This window comes from Oncorhynchus mykiss, chromosome 17 (genome assembly GCF_013265735.2).
Source record: "Oncorhynchus mykiss isolate Arlee chromosome 17, USDA_OmykA_1.1, whole genome shotgun sequence".
NCBI classification, from domain to species: Eukaryota; Metazoa; Chordata; class Actinopteri; order Salmoniformes; family Salmonidae; genus Oncorhynchus; species Oncorhynchus mykiss.
This window is the reverse complement of record NC_048581.1, coordinates 83,408,985-83,429,016: the sequence shown is the minus strand read 5'-3', so window position 1 is coordinate 83,429,016 and position 20,032 is coordinate 83,408,985.

Below are 20,032 nucleotides of genomic sequence, written 5' to 3'. Positions count from 1 at the left end.
TATCTTTCCCTCCCCCAACTCCTTGCCTAATTACAGCCAATACAAGCTCCACACACATTATTGATACATGTCATATATAAACAAATTATTATTTTTCTGCTAGTAAATAAACACATGTACATTTACACTGGCCTGGCCCATGCACTGACAAAAGGTCCATTTTGATAGTTGACCAACAGGCATGCCACTACAAATAATTGGTTGATGCTGCCTGAGATTGTTAGGGGGATGACCGTGTCAAACAGCTTGTGTTCCTTTACTCAGCGGATCATTCTTTCAACAAGCACTCTCAGCCTGGCAATGGATTGGGTCTCCCTAACCTCATGCGCTGGCATCTGTGTGCGTCTTGACAGAAAGGCTGGCCGGTAGACCTTGCACGGAACAATGTCATCTACGAGAAAGCCCTCATCCACCATAATGGCCATGTCAGGTGAGTAAGGAAATAATTCCAGACTGCTTGAAGATCTCCTTGTCACTCACAGATTCAGCATACAATGATGACACAAGAGACGATTGGTGGATGCTGAACCGATGGGCCAAACCATTCGGCTTCAGACCCAGCGACAGATGAGTCAAAAACAAGAAGAAATTGTTGATTGATGGCCGTGTCTGAACATAAAGAAAACCATTTTAGTACAATATATTGTCCATAACACAAAAAGTAAATCATGTTTAACAATTACAGTAAGATCAAATAATATTCTCTATTAAGTACTGTATTTAATGAAGTTGTCCCTTACTGGTTTTCTTCGAGTAACACTTGTTTCAGATGGATTGGTGCTTGTGACTCTTATAAACCTGGTCTCTGCTGCCCGCTCAATCAAGTGCCAGAAGGCCATCAGGTGGGTGTAGTTTGCAAAACCTAAAGACAGACCCAGACTATTTGAATACCAAAAAAGCTCATTACTATTATTGCCCATCTTCTCTAAGCATCAAGTAGCACTAGACATGATTTAGCTGCTATTGTAGCTGTTGTCACGACGTACTGCCACCAACCACCTTTTTCTGAGCTCTACATCGACCGGGAAACTACGGAAGCTCACAATACCATTACCTTTTGAAGAAACTGAACACAGAGGCACTGAACAATGTTCATTAGCACCTCCTTCGCAGTCCACTCAGGCGTGACACCCGCTGAAGGCCCATTATGCTAACCAGCTATGCTAGCTACCTAGAGCTACTTGGAACCCTACTAATTCCACGACTGGTCTATCGACGTCACCGCACGAAGAGGCAAAAACAGACCTACCCCCATCGTGACGTCCCCGAAAGGCTAACTTTCTAGCCCCTGCTATCTGTCTGTTTGCTAACCCGGTCTGCTAACTGCTAGCTTGCCTGCCCAGTCTGCTAACTGCTAGCCCTTGCTAACTGCTTGGTTGCTAACCTGGTCTGCTAACTGCTAGCCCCTGCTAACTGCTTGCTAACCCGGCCTGCTAACTGCTAGCTTGCCCCGGTCTACTAACTGCTAGCTGCCGGCCCCCGGCCTGCTAACTGCTAGCTTACCTGCCCGGTCTGTAACTGCTAGCCCATTCTAACTGCTTACTTGCTAACCCAGCCTGCTAACTGCTAGCTTGCCCCGGTCTACTAGCTGCTAGCTTGTTACCATCTGCCTGCTAACTGTCTGAATCACCGTGTCCCCAGCCAGCCCAACCACTCACTGGGCCCATATGTTCACTTGACTACGCATGCCTCTCTCTAATATCAATATGCCTTGCCCATTACTGTCCTGGTTAGTGATTACTGTCTTATTTCACTGTAGAGCCTCTAGCCCTGCTCAATATGCCTTAGCCAACCATGTTGTTCCACCTCCTACATATGCGATGACATCACCTGGTTTAAACATCTCTAGAGACTATATCTCTCTCTTCATTACTCAATGCCTAGGTTTACCTCCAATGTACTCACATCCTACCTTACCTTTGTCTGTACACTATGCCTTGAATCTATGCTATCATGCCCAGAAACCTGCTCCTTTTACTCTATGTTCTGAAAGTGTTAGACGGCCAGTTCATATAGTCTTTAGCCTTAACCTTATCCTACTTCTCCTCTGTTCCTCTGGTGATGTGGAGGTTAATCCAGGTCCTGCAGTGCCAAGCTCCACTCCCACCCCCCAGGTGCTCTCATTTGTTGACTTCTGTTAACATAAAAGCCTTGGTTTCATGCATGTTAACATTAGAAGCCTACTCCCTAAGTTTGTTTTACTCACTTCTTTAGCACACTCTGCCAACCCAGATGTCTTAGCCGTGTCTGAATCCTGGCTTAGGAAAACCACCAAAAACCCTGAAATCTCCATTGCTTACTATAACGTTTTCCGCCAAGATAGAACTGCCAAAGGGGGCGGTGTTGCAATCTACTGCAAAGATAGCCTGCAGAGTTCTGTATTACTATCTAAGTCTGTACCCAAACAATTTGAGCTTCTACTTCTAAAAATTCACCTTTCCAGAAACAAGTCTCTCACTGTTGCCGCTTGCTATAGACCTCCCTCTGCCCCTAGCTGTGCCCTCGATACCATATGTGTATTGATTGCCCCCCATCTATCTTCTGAGCTCGTGGTACTAGGTGACCTAAACTGGGACATGCTTAACACCCCGGCCATCCTACAAACTAAGCTTGATGCCCTCAATCTCACACAAATTATCAATGAACCTACCAGGTACAACCCCAAATCAGTAAATACGGGCACCCTCATAGATGTCATCCTAACTAATTCGCCCTCCAAATACACCTCTGCTGTTTTCAATCAAGATCTCGGCGATCACTGCCTCATTGCCTGCATCCGTAATGGGTCTGCGACCAAACGACCACCCCTCAACACTGTCAAACGCTCCCTGAAACACTTCTGCGAGCAGGCCTTTCTAATCGACCTGGCCGGGGTATCCTGGAATGACATTGACCTCATACCGTCAGTAGAGGATGCCTGGCTATTCTTTAAAAGTGCCTTCCTCACCATCTTAAAATCAATAAGCATGCCCTTCAAAAAATGTAGTACTAGGAATAGATATCGTGCTTGGTTCACTCCAGACCTGTCTGCCCTTGACCAGCACAAAAACATCCTGTGACGTTCTGCATTAGCATCGAATAGCCCCCTTGATATGCAACTTTTCAGGGAAGTTAGGAACAAATATACACAGGCAGTTAGAAAAGCTAAGGCAAGCTTTTTCAAACAGAAATTTGCATCCTGTAGTACTAACTCAAAAAAGTTCTGGGACAGTTCTGTACATTCCATGGAGAATAAGAGCACCTCCAAGCTGCCCACTGCTCTGAGGCTAGGAAACACTGTCACCACTGATAAATCCACTATAATTGAGAATTTCAATAAGCATTTCTCTACAGCTGGCCATGCTTTCCACATGGCTACCCCTACCCCGGTCAACTGCCCGGCACCCTCCACAGCAACCCGCCAAAGCCCCCACCATTTCCCCTTTACCCAAATCCAGATAGCTGATGTTCTGAAAGAGCTGCAAAATCTGGACCCCTACAAATCAGCTGGGCTAGACAATCTGGACCCTCTCTTTCTAAAATGATCTGCCGAAAGTGTTGCAACCCCTATTACTAGCCTGTTCAACCTCTCTTTCGTATCGTCTGAGATTCCCAAAGATTGGAAAGCTGCCGCGGTCATCCCCCTCTTCAAAGTGGGTGACACTCTAGACCCAAACTGCTACAGACCTATATCTATCCTACCCTGTCTTTCTAAGGTCTTCGAAAGGCAAGTTAACAAACCATTTTGTGACCATTTTGTATCCCACCATACCTTCTCCACTATGCAATCTGGTTTCAGAGCTTGCAATGGGTGCACCTCAGCCACGCTCAAGGTTCTAAACGACATCATAACCGCCATCGATAAGAGACATTACTGTGCAGCCGTATTCATCGACCTGGCCAAGGCTTTCGACTCTGTCAATCACAACATTCTTATTGGCAGACTCGACAGCCTTGGTTTCTCAAATGATTGCCTCGCCTGGTTTACCAACTACTTCTCTGATAGAGTTCAGTGTGTCAAATCGGAGGGCCTGTTGTCCGGACCTCTGACAGTCTCTATGGGTGTGCCACAGGGTTAAATTCTCGGGCCGACGGGGCTTTACCTAGCAGAGACTAGAAGTAACATTAATGATATGCATATCTCTCAAGGCTCAAAATGGAGGCGAGATTGACTTCATCACTACTTGTTTTTGTAAGAAGTGTTGATATGCTGAATTCACCAAAGTGTCTGTTTAAACTATGAGCACACAGATCGGACACCCATGCATACCACACAAGACATGCCACCAGGTCTATTCACAATCCCCAAGTCCAGAACAGACTATGAGAGGAGCACAGTACTACATAGAGCCATAACTACATGGAATTTTATTCCACATCAGGTAACTGATGCACGCAGTAGAATCAGGTTAAAAAAACACCTTATGGAACAGCAGATACTGTGACGAGACACACACACAGGTACAGACACAAACACCAGCAAATGCACTCTACACACACGTACATTATATTGTTGTATGGTGGTATACATTTTGTATTGTAGATATGTAGTGGTGTAATAATGTTATATGATGAACTGTTTTATATTTGGTTTTATGTGTGATGGAAGTGCCTTTCAACAATTAGAGTATATTTGTCATTCTCACATCTTCCTCCAATTCTGTTACTTCAATTACTTCCTTGATTTACAATCAAAACAACTTAGCTAACATTACATTTTCAATGTGAACTTTATGTTAAATGTATAGAATAAGCCATTTCTATTATTTCAGATAAACAAGATTTAACTTCTGTGGTGTTTAGGCTTAACACATTTACCCTTCTACAAGTTCAAATCCTGACAAGGGTGAGCGGTTTGACAAAAGGATACTGGTTTTAATATTAAAAAGTTATGGATGATGATAGATTTATAGGGTGAGAGGAACAAGTATTGTCAGAATAAGATAACTTTATTTGTCAATTGTACACAAGGTACTGTCATGTATTGTCATGTTGTGTCTTGTTTCTGTCCTTTCCCTTCACCCTGTCTCCCTCTGCTGGTCGTTATTAGGTTACCCTTTCTCCCCCTCTTTCCCCCAGCTGTTCCTTGTCTCCTCCTAACTACCTCGTCACCCCTTTTCCCACCTGTTCCCTTTTTCCCTCTGATTAGTCCTCTATATCTGTTACGGTGCGTGAATGAGGACCCAAAAGCGAATTAACTTAAACAGAGCTTCTTTAATTACCAAACATAGGTAGGCTCAGACGGACCGGCAGATTCCGACAGGACAAGACAAGGTTACAGCAAACATGACGACAGTCTGGTTCAGGCATGAAACACAACAAACAAGAATCCGACAAGGACAGGAGCAGGAACAGAGAGAGATATAGGGACCTAATCAGAGGGAAAAAGGGAACAGGTGGGAAAAGGGGTGACGAGGTGGTTAGGAGGAGACAAGGCACAGCTGGGGGAAAGAGGGGGAGAAAAGGTAACCTAACAACGACCAGCAGAGGGAGACAGGGTGAAGGGAAAGGACAGAGACAAGACACAACATGACAGTACATGACAGTACCCCCCCACTCACCGAGCGCCTCCTGGCGCACTCGAGGAGGAAACCTGGCGGCAACGGAGGAAATCCTCGATCAGCGCACGGTCCAGCACGTCCCGAGAGGGAACCCAACTCCTCTCCTCAGGACCGTACCCCTCCCAATCTACGAGGTACTGGTGACCACGGCCCCGAGGACGCATGTCCAAAATTCTACGGACCCTGTAGATGGGTGCGCCCTCGACAAGGATGGGGGGGGGGGGGAGACGAGCGGGGGCGCGAAGGACGGGCTTGATGCAGGAGACATGGAAGACCGGGTGGACGCGACGAAGGTATCGCGGAAGAAGAAGTCGAACTGCGACAGGATTAATGACCCGAGAAATACGGAACGGACCAATGAACCGCGGGGTCAACTTGCGAGAAGCCGTCTTAAGGGGAAGGTTCTGAGTGGAGAGCCAAACTCTCTGACCGCGACAATATCTAGGACTCTTAGTTCTACGCTTATTAGCAGCCCTCACAGTCTGCGTCCTATAACGGCAAAGTGCAGACCTGACCCTCTTCCAGGTGCGCTCGCAACGTTGGACAAAAGCCTGAGCGGAGGGGACGCTGGACTCGGCGAACTGAGATGAGAACAGCGGAGGCTGGTACCCGAGGCTACTCTGAAAGGGAGATAGCCCGGTCGCAGACGAAGGAAGCGAGTTGTGGGCGTATTCTGCCCAGGGGAGCTGTTCTGACCAAGACGCAGGGTTGCGAAAAGAAAGACTGCGTAAGATGCGACCAATAGTCTGATTGGCCCGTTCTGCTTGACCGTTAGACTGGGGGTGAAAGCCGGAAGAGAGACTGACGGAAGCCCCAATCAAACGGCAAAACTCCCTCCAAAATTGAGACGTGAATTGCGGACCTCTGTCCGAAACGACGTCTGACGGAAGGCCATGAATTCTGAAAACATTCTCGATGATGATTTGTGCCGTCTCTTTAGCAGAAGGAAGCTTAGCAAGGGGAATGAAATGAGCCGCCTTAGAGAACCTATCGACAACCGTAAGAATAACAGTCTTCCCCGCTGACGAAGGCAGTCCGGTGACAAAATCTAAGGCGATGTGAGACCACGGTCGAGAGGGAATAGGAAGCGGCCTGAGACGGCCGGCAGGAGGAGAGTTACCGGACTTAGTCTGCGCGCAGACCGAACAAGCAGCCACGAAACGACGCGTGTCATGCTCCCGGGTGGGCCACCAAAAACGCTGGCGAATGGAAGCAAGCGTACCCCGAACACCAGGGTGGCCGGCTAACTTGGCAGAGTGAGCCCACTGAAGAACGGCCAGACGAGTAGGAACGGGAACGAAAAGAAGGTTCCTAGGACAAGCGCGCGGCGACGGAGTGTGAGTGAGCGCTTGCTTTACCTGCCTCTCAATTCCCCAGACAGTCAACCCGACAACACGCCCCTCAGGGAAAATCCCCTCGGGGTCAGTGGAGGCTACTGAAGAACTGAAGAGACGAGACAAAGCATCAGGCTTGGTGTTCTTAGAGCCCGGACGATAAGAAATCACGAACTCGAAACGAGCGAAAAACAGCGCCCAACGCGCCTGACGCGCATTAAGTCGTTTGGCAGAACGGATGTACTCAAGGTTCCTATGGTCAGTCCAAACGACAAAAGGAACGGTCGCCCCCTCCAACCACTGTCGCCATTCGCCTAGGGCTAACCGGATGGCGAGCAGTTCGCGGTTACCCACATCATAGTGTAACATTTTCACAAAAAGACAATTCTCTAAAAGGCGCTGGAGGACACGTCGAACGTGCTGAACATGAATCTGGAGTGACGGTGAAAAAATCAGGATATCGTCAAGGTAAACGAAAACAAAGATGTTCAGCATGTCTCTCAGGACATCATTGACTAATGCCTGAAAGACAGCTGGAGCGTTAGCGAGGCCGAAAGGAAGAACCCGGTATTCAAAGTGCCCTAACGGAGTGTTAAACGCCGTCTTCCACTCGTCCCCCTCCCTGATGCGCACGAGATGGTAAGCGTTACGAAGGTCCAACTTAGTGAAAAACCTGGCTCCCTGCAGGATCTCGAAGGCTGAAGACATAAGAGGAAGCGGATAACGATTCTTCACTGTTATGTCATTCAGCCCTCGATAATCTATGCAGGGGCGCAGAGACCCGTCCTTCTTCTTGACAAAAAAAAACCCCGCTCCGGCGGGAGAGGAGGAGGGGACTATGGTACCGGCGTCAAGAGCTACAGACAAATAATCTTCGAGAGCCTTACGTTCGGGAGCCGACAGAGAGTATAGTCTACCCCGGGGGGGGGGGTGGTTCCCGGAAGGAGATCAATACTACAATCATACGACCGGTGTGGAGGAAGAGAGGTGGCCCTGGACCGACTGAACACCGTGCGCAGATCGTGATATTCCTCCGGCACCCCTGTCAAATCACCAGGCTCCTCCTGTGAAGAAGAGACAGAGGAAACAGGAGGGATAGCAGACATTAAACATTTCACATGACAAGAGACGTTCCAGGAGAGGATAGAATTACTAGACCAATTAATGGAAGGATTATGACAAACTAGCCAGGGATGGCCCAAAACAACAGGTGTAAAAGGTGAACGAAAAATTAAAAAAGAAATGGTTTCACTATGATTACCAGAAACAGTGAGGGTTAAAGGTAGCGTCTCACGCTGAATCCTGGGGAGAGGACTACCATCCAGGGCGAACAAGGCCGTGGGCTCCTTTAACTGTCTGAGAGGAATGTCATGTTCCCGAGCCCAGGTCTCGTCCATAAAACAGCCCTCCGCCCCAGAGTCTATTAAGGCACTGCAGGAAGCTGACGAACCGGTCCAGCGTAGATGGACCGACAAGGTAGTGCAGGATCTTGAAGGAGAGACAGGAGTAGTAGCGCTCACCAGTAGCCCTCCGCTTACTGACGAGCTCTGGCCTTTTACTGGACATGAAGTGACAAAATGACCAGCGGAACCGCAATAGAGACAGAGGCGGTTGGTGATTCTCCGTTCCCTCTCCTTAGTCGAGATGCGGATACCTCCCAGCTGCATGGGCTCAGCACCCGAGCCGGCAGAGGAAGATGGTAGTGATGCGGAGAGGGGGGCAACGGAGAACGCGAGCTCCTTTCCACGAGCTCGGTGACGAAGATCAACCCGTCGCTCAATGCGAATAGCGAGTTCAATCAAGGAATCCACGCTGGAAGGAACCTCCCGGGAGAGAATCTCATCCTTTACCTCTGCGCGGAGACCCTCCAGAAAACGAGCGAGCAAGGCCGGCTCGTTCCAGCCACTGGAGGCAGCAAGAGTGCGAAACTCAATAGAGTAGTCTGTTATGGATCGATTACCTTGACATAGGGAAGACAGGGCCCTGGAAGCCTCCTCCCCAAAAACAGATCGATCAAAAACCCGTATCATCTCCTCCTTAAAGTCCTGATACTGGTTAGTACACTCAGCCCTTGCCTCCCAGATTGCCGTGCCCCACTCACGAGCCCGTCCAATAAGGAGAGATATGACGTAGGCGACACGAGCAGTGCTCCTGGAGTAAGTGTTGGGCTGGAGAGAAAACACAATATCACACTGGGTGAGGAACGAGCGGCATTCAGTGGGCTCCCCAGAGTAACACGGCGGGTTATTGATTCTGGGCTCCGGAGATTCGAAAGCCCTGGAAGTGGCCGGTGGATCGAGGCGGAGATGGTGAACCTGTTCTGTGAGGTTGGAGACTTGGGTGGCCAGGGTCTCAACGGCATGTCGAGCAGCAGACACTTCCTGCTCGTGTCTGCCTAGCATCGCTCCCTGGATCCCGACGGCTGAGTGGAGAGGATCCGAAGTCGCTGGGTCCATTCTTGGTCGGATTCTTCTGTTACGGTGCGTGAATGAGGACCCAAAAGCGAATTAACTTAAACAGAGCTTCTTTAATTACCAAACATAGGTAGGCTCAGACGGACCGGCAGATTCCGACAGGACAAGACAAGGTTACAGCAAACATGACGACAGTCTGGTTCAGGCATGAAACACAACAAACAAGAATCCGACAAGGACAGGAGCAGGAACAGAGAGAGATATAGGGACCTAATCAGAGGGAAAAAGGGAACAGGTGGGAAAAGGGGTGACGAGGTGGTTAGGAGGAGACAAGGCACAGCTGGGGGAAAGAGGGGGAGAAAAGGTAACCTAACAACGACCAGCAGAGGGAGACAGGGTGAAGGGAAAGGACAGAGACAAGACACAACATGACAGTACATGACAATATCTCTCTCTGTTTTTGCTCCTGTCTTTGTCGGATTCTTGTTTGTGTTATTCATGCCTGAACCAGACTATCGTCATGTTTGCTGCAACCTTGTCCTGTCCTGTCGGAATCTGCCGGTCCATCTGAGCCTACCTATGTTTTGTCATTAAAGAAGCTCTGTTTACGTTAATTCGCTTTTGGGTCCTCATTCACGCACCGTAACAGAAGAATCCGACCAAGAATGGACCCAGCGACTTCGGATCCTCTCCACTCAGCCGTCGAGATCCAGGGAGCGATGCTAGGCAGACACGAGCAGGAATTGTCTGCTGCTCGACATGCCGTTGAGACCCTGGCCACCCAAGTCTCCAACCTCACAGAACAGGTTCACCATCTCCGCCTCGATCCACCGGCCACTTCCAGGGCTTTCGAATCTCCGGAGCCCAGAATCAATAACCCGCCGTGTTACTCTGGGGAGCCCACTGAATGCCGCTCGTTCCTCACCCAGTGTGATATTGTGTTTTCTCTCCAGCCCAACACTTACTCCAGGAGCACTGCTCGTGTCGCCTACGTCATATCTCTCCTTACTGGACGGGCTCGTGAGTGGGGCACGGCAATCTGGGAGGCAAGGGCTGAGTGTACTAACCAGTATCAGGACTTTAAGGAGGAGATGATACGGGTTTTTGATCGATCTGTTTTTGGGGAGGAGGCTTCCAGGGCCCTGTCTTCCCTATGTCAAGGTAATCGATCCATAACAGACTACTCTATTGAGTTTCGCACTCTTGCTGCCTCCAGTGGCTGGAACGAGCCGGCTTTGCTCGCTCGTTTTCTGGAGGGTCTCCGCGCAGAGGTAAAGGATGAGATTCTCTCCCGGGAGGTTCCTTCCAGCGTGGATTCCTTGATTGAACTCGCTATTCGCATTGAGCGACGGGTTGATCTTCGTCACCGAGCTCGTGGAAAGGAGCTCGCGTTCTCCGTTGCCCCCCTCTCCGCATCACTACCATCTTCCTCTGCCGGCTCGGGTGCTGAGCCTATGCAGCTGGGAGGTATCCGCATCTCGACTAAGGAGAGGGAACGGAGAATCACCAACCGCCTCTGTCTCTATTGCGGTTCTGCTGGTCATTTTGTCACTTCATGTCCGGTAAAAGCCAGAGCTCATCAGTAAGCGGAGGGCTACTGGTGAGCGCTACTACTCCTGTCTCTCCTTCAAGATCCTGCACTACCTTGTCGGTCCATCTACGCTGGACCGGTTCGTCAGCTTCCTGCAGTGCCTTAATAGACTCTGGGGCGGAGGGCTGTTTTATGGACGAGACCTGGGCTCGGGAACATGACATTCCTCTCAGACAGTTAAGGGAGTCCACGGCCTTGTTCGCCCTGGATGGTAGTCCTCTCCCCAGGATTCAGCGTGAGACGCTACCTTTAACCCTCACTGTTTCTGGTAATCATAGCGAAACCATTTCTTTTTTAATTTTTCGTTCACCTTTTACACCTGTTGTTTTGGGCCATCCCTGGCTAGTTTGTCATAATCCTTCCATTAATTGGTCTAGTAATTCTATCCTCTCCTGGAACGTCTCTTGTCATGTGAAATGTTTAATGTCTGCTATCCCTCCTGTTTCCTCTGTCTCTTCTTCACAGGAGGAGCCTGGTGATTTGACAGGGGTGCCGGAGGAATATCACGATCTGCGCACGGTGTTCAGTCGGTCCAGGGCCACCTCTCTTCCTCCACACCGGTCGTATGATTGTAGTATTGATCTCCTTCCGGGAACCACTCCCCCCCGGGGTAGACTATACTCTCTGTCGGCTCCCGAACGTAAGGCTCTCGAAGATTATTTGTCTGTAGCTCTTGCCGCCGGTACCATAGTCCCCTCCTCCTCTCCCGCCGGAGCGGGGTTTTTTTTTGTTAAGAAGAAGGACGGGTCCCTGCGCCCCTGCATAGATTATCGAGGGCTGAATGACATAACAGTGAAGAATCGTTATCCGCTTCCTCTTATGTCTTCAGCCTTCGAGATCCTGCAGGGAGCCAGGTTTTTCACTAAGTTGGACCTTCGTAACGCTTACCATCTCGTGCGCATCAGGGAGGGGGACGAGTGGAAGACGGCGTTTAACACTCCGTTAGGGCACTTTGAATACCGGGTTCTTCCTTTCGGCCTCGCTAACGCTCCAGCTGTCTTTCAGGCATTAGTCAATGATGTCCTGAGAGACATGCTGAACATCTTTGTTTTCGTTTACCTTGACGATATCCTGATTTTTTCACCGTCACTCCAGATTCATGTTCAGCACGTTCGACGTGTCCTCCAGCGCCTTTTAGAGAATTGTCTTTTTGTGAAGGCTGAGAAGTGCTCTTTTCATGCCTCCTCCGTCACATTTCTCGGTTCTGTTATTTCCGCTGAAGGCATTAAGATGGATCCCGCTAAGGTCCAAGCTGTCATTGATTGGCCCGTCCCTAAGTCACGCGTCGAGCTGCAGCGCTTTCTCGGCTTCGCGAACTTCTATCGTCGTTTCATCCGTAATTTCGGTCAGGTGGCAGCTCCTCTCACAGCCCTCACTTCTGTCAAGACGTGCTTTAAGTGGTCCGTTTCCGCCCAGGGAGCTTTTGATCTCCTCAAGAATCGTTTTACATCCGCACCTATCCTTGTTACACCTGACGTCACTAGACAGTTCGTTGTCGAGGTTGACGCGTCAGAGGTGGGCGTGGGAGCCATTCTTTCTCAGCGCTCCCTCTCTGACGACAAGGTCCACCCTTGCGCGTATTTTTCTCATCGCCTGTCGCCGTCGGAACGTAACTATGATGTGGGAAACCGCGAACTGCTCGCCATCCGCTTAGCCCTAGGCGAATGGCGACAGTGGTTGGAGGGGGCGACCGTTCCTTTTGTCGTTTGGACTGACCATAGGAACCTTGAGTACATCCGTTCTGCCAAACGACTTAATGCGCGTCAGGCGCGCTGGGCGCTGTTTTTCGCTCGTTTCGAGTTCGTGATTTCTTATCGTCCGGGCTCTAAGAACACCAAGCCTGATGCTTTATCTCGTCTCTTCAGTTCTTCAGTAGCCTCCACTGACCCCGAGGGGATTCTCCCTGAGGGGCGTGTTGTCGGGTTGACTGTCTGGGGAATTGAGAGGCAGGTAAAGCAAGCACTCACTCAAACTCCGTCGCCGCGCGCTTGTCCTAGGAACCTTCTTTTCGTTCCCGTTCCTACTCGTCTGGCCGTTCTTCAGTGGGCTCACTCTGCCAAGTTAGCCGGCCACCCTGGCGTTCGGGGTACGCTTGCTTCCATTCGCCAGCGTTTTTGGTGGCCCACCCGGGAGCATGACACGCGTCGCTTCGTGGCTGCTTGTTCGGTCTGCGCGCAGACTAAGTCCGGTAACTCCCCTCCTGCCGGCCGTCTCAGGCCGCTTCCCATTCCCTCTCGACCGTGGTCTCACATCGCCTTAGATTTTGTCACCGGACTGCCTTCGTCAGCGGGGAAGACTGTTATTCTTACGGTTGTCGACAGGTTCTCTAAGGCGGCTCATTTTATTCCCCTTGCTAAGCTTCCTTCTGCTAAAGAGACGGCACAAATCATCATCGAGAATGTTTTCAGAATTCATGGCCTTCCGTCAGACGTCGTTTCGGACAGAGGTCCGCAATTCACGTCTCAATTTTGGAGGGAGTTTTGCCGTTTGATTGGGGCTTCCGTCAGTCTCTCTTCCGGCTTTCACCCCCAGTCTAACGGTCAAGCAGAACGGGCCAATCAGACTATTGGTCGCATCTTACGCAGTCTTTCTTTTCGCAACCCTGCGTCTTGGTCAGAACAGCTCCCCTGGGCAGAATACGCCCACAACTCGCTTCCTTCGTCTGCGACCGGGCTATCTCCTTTTCAGAGTAGCCTCGGGTACCAGCCTCCGCTGTTCTCATCTCAGTTCGCCGAGTCCAGCGTCCCCTCCGCTCAGGCTTTTGTCCAACGTTGCGAGCGCACCTGGAAGAGGGTCAGGTCTGCACTTTGCCGTTATAGGGCGCAGACTGTGAGAGCTGCTAATAAGCGTAGAACTAAGAGTCCTAGATATTGTCGCGGTCAGAGAGTTTGGCTCTCCACTCAGAACCTTCCCCTTAAGACCGCTTCTCGCAAGTTGACCCCGCGGTTCATTGGTCCGTTCCGTATTTCTCAGATCATTAATCCTGTCGCAGTTCGACTTCTTCTTCCGCGATATCTTCGTCGCGTCCACCCGGTCTTCCATGTCTCCTGTATCAAGCCCGTTCTTCGCGCCCCTGCTCGTCTTCCCCCCCCCCCCCCCATCCTTGTCGAGGGCGCACCCATCTACAGGGTCCGTAGGATTTTGGACATGCGTCCTCGGGGCCGTGGTCATCAGTACCTAGTAGATTGGGAGGGGTACGGTCCTGAGGAGAGGAGTTGGGTTCCCTCTCGGGACGTGCTGGACCGTGCGCTGATCGAGGATTTCCTCCGTTGCCGCCAGGTTTCCTCCTCGAGTGCGCCAGGAGGCGCTCGGTGAGTGGGGGGGTACTGTCATGTATTGTCATGTTGTGTCTTGTTTCTGTCCTTTCCCTTCACCCTGTCTCCCTCTGCTGGTCGTTATTAGGTTACCCTTTCTCCCCCTCTTTCCCCCAGCTGTTCCTTGTCTCCTCCTAACTACCTCGTCACCCCTTTTCCCACCTGTTCCCTTTTTCCCTCTGATTAGTCCTCTATATCTCTCTCTGTTTTTGCTCCTGTCTTTGTCGGATTCTTGTTTGTGTTATTCATGCCTGAACCAGACTATCGTCATGTTTGCTGCAACCTTGTCCTGTCCTGTCGGAATCTGCCGGTCCATCTGAGCCTACCTATGTTTTGTCATTAAAGAAGCTCTGTTTACGTTAATTCGCTTTTGGGTCCTCATTCACGCACCGTAACAGGTACAAACGAAATATGACTAATGATTTTTAACCCAACCGCTCCTAAAGACACACATACAGCTTTTTGGAGAGGTGCAGGGGAGTGTCACACTGAGCAGCTGTTTTTGTGGGGGGTTAAGTGCCTTGTTCAAGGGCACAACAGCAGGTAATCTAGGATTTGACACCAGCAACCCTTTGGTTGCCAGCTCACTTCCCACAAGATTTTTCATGTCAGAGACAACCCTCCAGTTGCTGGCTCAACTCTGTAACCACTAGGCTACCTGCCAGGTGAGCAATTGGACAAAAAGAGGCAGGTTTTCATATTAAAAAGTTATGCATACTGATGACAGATTTACAAGGTGAGAGGAATGAGGATTGTCGGAAGAAGCCTGATGCTTTTCTACTCTCCGGTTGTCACTGTAAGGAAAATAAAGGATTAAAAAAACAACGATTCAACGATTCGGGGTTGTACAAATGTTGCTGTCTGTGACTCAATATTTGCAACATAGTTTCAATATTGAAATTAGATCTCCAGTGTCCTATTTAGAAAATGAACATGTCAGGACGAGACTGACATCTTTCCCGGTCTACACACACAGTCGTGAAGAAGGCATGACAGTGCCTTTTCCCCCTCAGGAGGTTGGAAAAGTTTGGCATGGGCCCTCAAATCCTGCATCACTGCTTGGTATGCAATAGCACTGCCTTCAATCGCATGGCTCCACAAAGGGTTAGGCGGACAGCACGGTACAATACTGGGGCTGAGCTCCCTGCCATCCAGGACCTCTATATTAGGTGGAGTGAAAAAAAGGGCCGGAAAATCATTAAAGACCCCAACCACTCAAGCCATGAACTATTTTCTTTGCTGCCGCATGGCAAGAGGTATCGGTGCATCAAGTTTACACTTTGTCGTCAATTTTGACAGTAGAATAAATGTTCCTGATTCATATTTTGGGGGGGGGGGGGGGGGGGGGGGGGTTAGTTTAAAGTTTCGACCAGGGAAGCTCAACTGTAAAGATACATTCAAGTGTCCACACAACAGCACAACACAACTCCTAACATGACAGATAATAAGCTACATAGCCCCTAGACCAGGGATGGGCCACTCGAGTCCTCGGGGGCTGAAGTGGTGTCACACTTTTTCCCCCATCCCTAGCAGACCCATCTGATTAAACAAATTGCACTCTAAGATCATGATTCTATTACCTTCAGAAATTATTTACACCCCTTGACCTATTCCACATTTTGTTGTGTTACCGCCTGAACTCAAAATTCATTAAATATATTTTTTTTCTCACCCATCTACAAACAATACCCCATATTGTAAAAATAAGTGAAAACATGTTTTTAGAAAATGTAGCAAAGTTATTGAGAATGAAATACATAAATATCTAATTTAAATAAGTATTCACACCCCTGTGTTACAATCACTTTTGGCAGCAATAACAGCTGTGTGTCATGCCCTGACCTTAGAGTGCCGTTTTATTTCTCTATTTGGTTAGGTCAGGGTGTGATGTGGGGTGGGCATTCTATTTTTTGTTTTCTAGGGAAGTCTCTGTCAGGCAGCTGGTGGATAACGGTACACCGCAGGGGAGCGTGATTAGTCCTCTGTTGTTCTCAATCATGATCAATGATGTTTACTCTCAGGCATGGACGGATATTGGGAGGTCGTTATTTGCAGATGATGGGGCCTTATGGAAGAGGGGAAGAAAAGTGCCATAATTAGGAAGGAACAGGAAGCAATTTGACGTAAAGCACTAGGCAAACCTCTCTGGGATGTCCCGCTAGAGGGACACCTGTCGACAACTTCCGATGAAATTGGAGGGCGCGTAAGTCAAACATCATTAAAATCATTACAATTATGGATATTAAACATTTTGGCACATACAAATCAAATCAAATTCGATTTGAATGAATTAAAATTATGGATAAATTAAAATTATCCCACAAAGTCAGTTTAGTTGGTGCCATCGATTTGAGTAATCCAATCGTTCAACATGCAGACAAAGGAATCCAAAAAGCTACCACTAAACTTTGTTGAAACAAGTCAAATTACATTTCTATTTCATCCTCAGGTATGCTAGAATGTAATTAAACTATAATATTTAATACGGAAAGAAGTATGTTCAATAGAAAAGTACAATTATCAGACGTACGTCCTCTTCATCTCACGCGCACAGACTAATTTCCAGCTATGACTCCCAGTGCCAAAACTCTTCCTCGTTTGGGAAGAAACAAGCCAGAAACCTTGAACAAAGACTGTTGACATCTAGAGGAAGCCATAGGAATTGCAATCTGGGAGCCGGATTTAACATTGACCCTATACGTTCTAGGGAAGAGCATGGGATCTCAACAAAAAAAAAATACAGTTGGGTTTTCTTTGGATTTTCTCCTAGCATATCAGTCGTGTTATAGTCTCATGCATTTCTACAAACTTCAAACAAAAAGTGTTTTCTATCCAATGCTACAAATTATATGCATATCCTGGCTTCTGGGCCTGAGTAACAGGCAGTTTACTTTGTGCAAGTCAGTCAGACAGGAAGTGGGGAAAATAGGAGCCTGAAGTGTGGGGATTCAGGTTCTCTATAGAGAACTCAGACAGTGTTCTTTCTTTACCAGGAGGAAGATGGGAGATGAGGTATGCTTGAGGTTATATGGGAGAAACTTGGAGAGGGTAGGGGGCTTCAGGTTCCTTGGGATATACTTTGACACTAAACTGACCTGAGCAGAACACATTGAGAGTGTGGTGGTAATGTGTAAGAAGGTGCTAAATGTGATGCGCTGTCTGATGGGGAAGGAGTGGGGGTGCTGGGCATTTGTCATTGATGACCATGTACAGTGCCTTGCGAAAGTATTCGGCCCCCTTGAACTTTGCGACCTTTTGCCACATTTCAGGCTTCAAACATAAAGATATAAAACTGTATTTTTTTGTGAAGAATCAACAACAAGTGGGACACAATCATGAAGTGGAACGACATTTATTGGATATTTCAAACTTTTTTAACAAATAAAAAACGGAAAAATTGGGCGTGCAAAATTATTCAGCCCCCTTAAGTTAATACTTTGTAGCGCCACCTTTTGCTGCGATTACAGCTGTAAGTCGCTTGGGGTATGTCTCTATCAGTTTTGCACATCGAGAGACTGAATTTTTTTCCCATTCCTCCTTGCAAAACAGCTCGAGCTCAGTGAGGTTGGATGGAGAGCATTTGTGAACAGCAGTTTTCAGTTCTTTCCATAGATTCTCGATTGGATTCAGGTCTGGACTTTGACTTGGCCATTCTAACACCTGGATATGTTTATTTTTGAACCATTCCATTGTAGATTTTGCTTTATGTTTTGGATCATTGTCTTGTTGGAAGACAAGTCTCCGTCCCAGTCTCAGGTCTTTTGCAGACTCCATCAAGTTTTCTTCCAGAATGGTCCTGTATTTGGCTCCATCCATCTTCCCATCAATTTTAACCATCTTCCCTGTCCCTGCTGAAGAAAAGCAGGCCCAAACCATGATGCTGCCACCACCATGTTTGACAGTGGGGATGGTGTGTTCAGAGTGATGAGCTGTGTTGCTTTTACGCCAAACATAACGTTTTGCATTGTTGCCAAAAAGTTCAATTATGGTTTCATCTGACCAGAGCACCTTCTTCCACATGTTTGGTGTGTCTCCCAGGTGGCTTGTGGCAAACTTTAAACGACACTTTTTATGGATATCTTTAAGAAATGGCTTTCTTCTTGCCACTCTTCCATAAAGGCCAGATTTGTGCAATATACGACTGATTGTTGTCCTATGGACAGAGTCTCCCACCTCAGCTGTAGATCTCTGCAGTTCATCCAGAGTGATCATGGGCCTCTTGGCTGCATCTCTGATCAGTCTTCTCCTTGTATGAGCTGAAAGTTTAGAGGGACGGCCAGGTCTTGGTAGATTTGCAGTGGTCTGATACTCCTTCCATTTCAATATTATCGCTTGCACAGTGCTCATTGGGATGTTTAAAGCTTGGGAAATCTTTTTGTATCCAAATCCGGCTTTAAACTTCTTCACAACAGTATCTCGGACCTGTCTGGTGTGTTCCTTGTTCTTCATGATGCTCTCTGCGCTTTTAACAGACCTCTGAGACTATCACAGTGCAGGTGCATTTATACGGAGACTTGATTACACACAGGTGGATTGTATTTATCATCATTAGTCATTTAGGTCAACATTGGATCATTCAGAGATCCTCACTGAACTTCTGGAGAGAGTTTGCTGCACTGAAAGTAAAGGGGCTGAATAATTTTGCACGCCCAATTTTTCCGTTTTTGATTTGTTAAAAAAGTTTGAAATATCCAATAAATGTCGTTCCACTTCATGATTGTGTCCCACTTGTTGTTGATTCTTCACAAAAAAATACAGTTTTATATCTTTATGTTTGAAGCCTGAAATGTGGCAAAAGGTCGCAAAGTTCAAGGGGGCCGAATACTTTCGCAAGGCACTGTATGTTGCATTGTTCTGATCTGTAATAGACTATGGCAGTATAGGGTATGGTTCAGCAGATCAGACTTCATTAGAAAGGCTACAGGGGCAAGAACTCAGAATATGTAGTGGGGCGTTTCGGGCCTCCCCAGTGGCTGTACTACAGGTGGAGATGGGGGATATGCCATTGCAGATTAGGAGACAGCAGCTGACAAAGAAATATTGGGTCAACCTACAGGGACATAGGGTGTCTCATCCTGCGAAAGGGATTTTACAGGCATGCTGGGAACATGAGGAAAGACAGAAGCTTTGGGTGGGTGGGTAATACCCAGGCGAAGGAGATGGCACTGTATGGAAGGAAGTTTAGTCCAATGGTAGCTATTCCTGTAAATCCACCACGGCTACTCCCGCCTCCAGTAGTTGATCTAGAAGTGTTGGAGAGACTAGCTGGCCATACTGTTGGCCTTGCAGTGGGTGGAGTAAGTCGTTAGTAGTAGCTATTTGCTCTGATTCATGTGCAGTGTTGATGAGTCTCCAGTCCTTTAGCTCACGTAGCAGACAAGACCTGCTTTATGAGGTGTTACAAACCCATGGCAGAATTAGACAGATGGGTATACAGATAGGATTTACTTGGGTCCCAGCCAATGTGGGGGTGGAGGGGAACAAGACAGTTGATGTACTGGTTAAACAAGCACTTAGTAGTGGGGATGTTGATGTTGTAGTTTCAATGAGCAAGGCAGAGGCAAAAAGCCTGATATGGACAGTGATGGTGCAGAGATGGCAGGAGCAGTGGAATAGAGATACTAAGGGCAGACATTTATTTAAAGTACAAAGGAAAGTCCGGGAGGGGAGGATGGCAGGACGGGACCTAAGAGAGGAGGCTATGTTTTACAAGATTAAGGGTGGGACACAGCCGGTTGAATAAGAACTTAAATGTGATAGGAACGCATCCAACAGGAAAGTGTGATTATTGCCAGGAAACAGAGACCATGGAGCATGTATTGCCACAGTGGGCAGTATC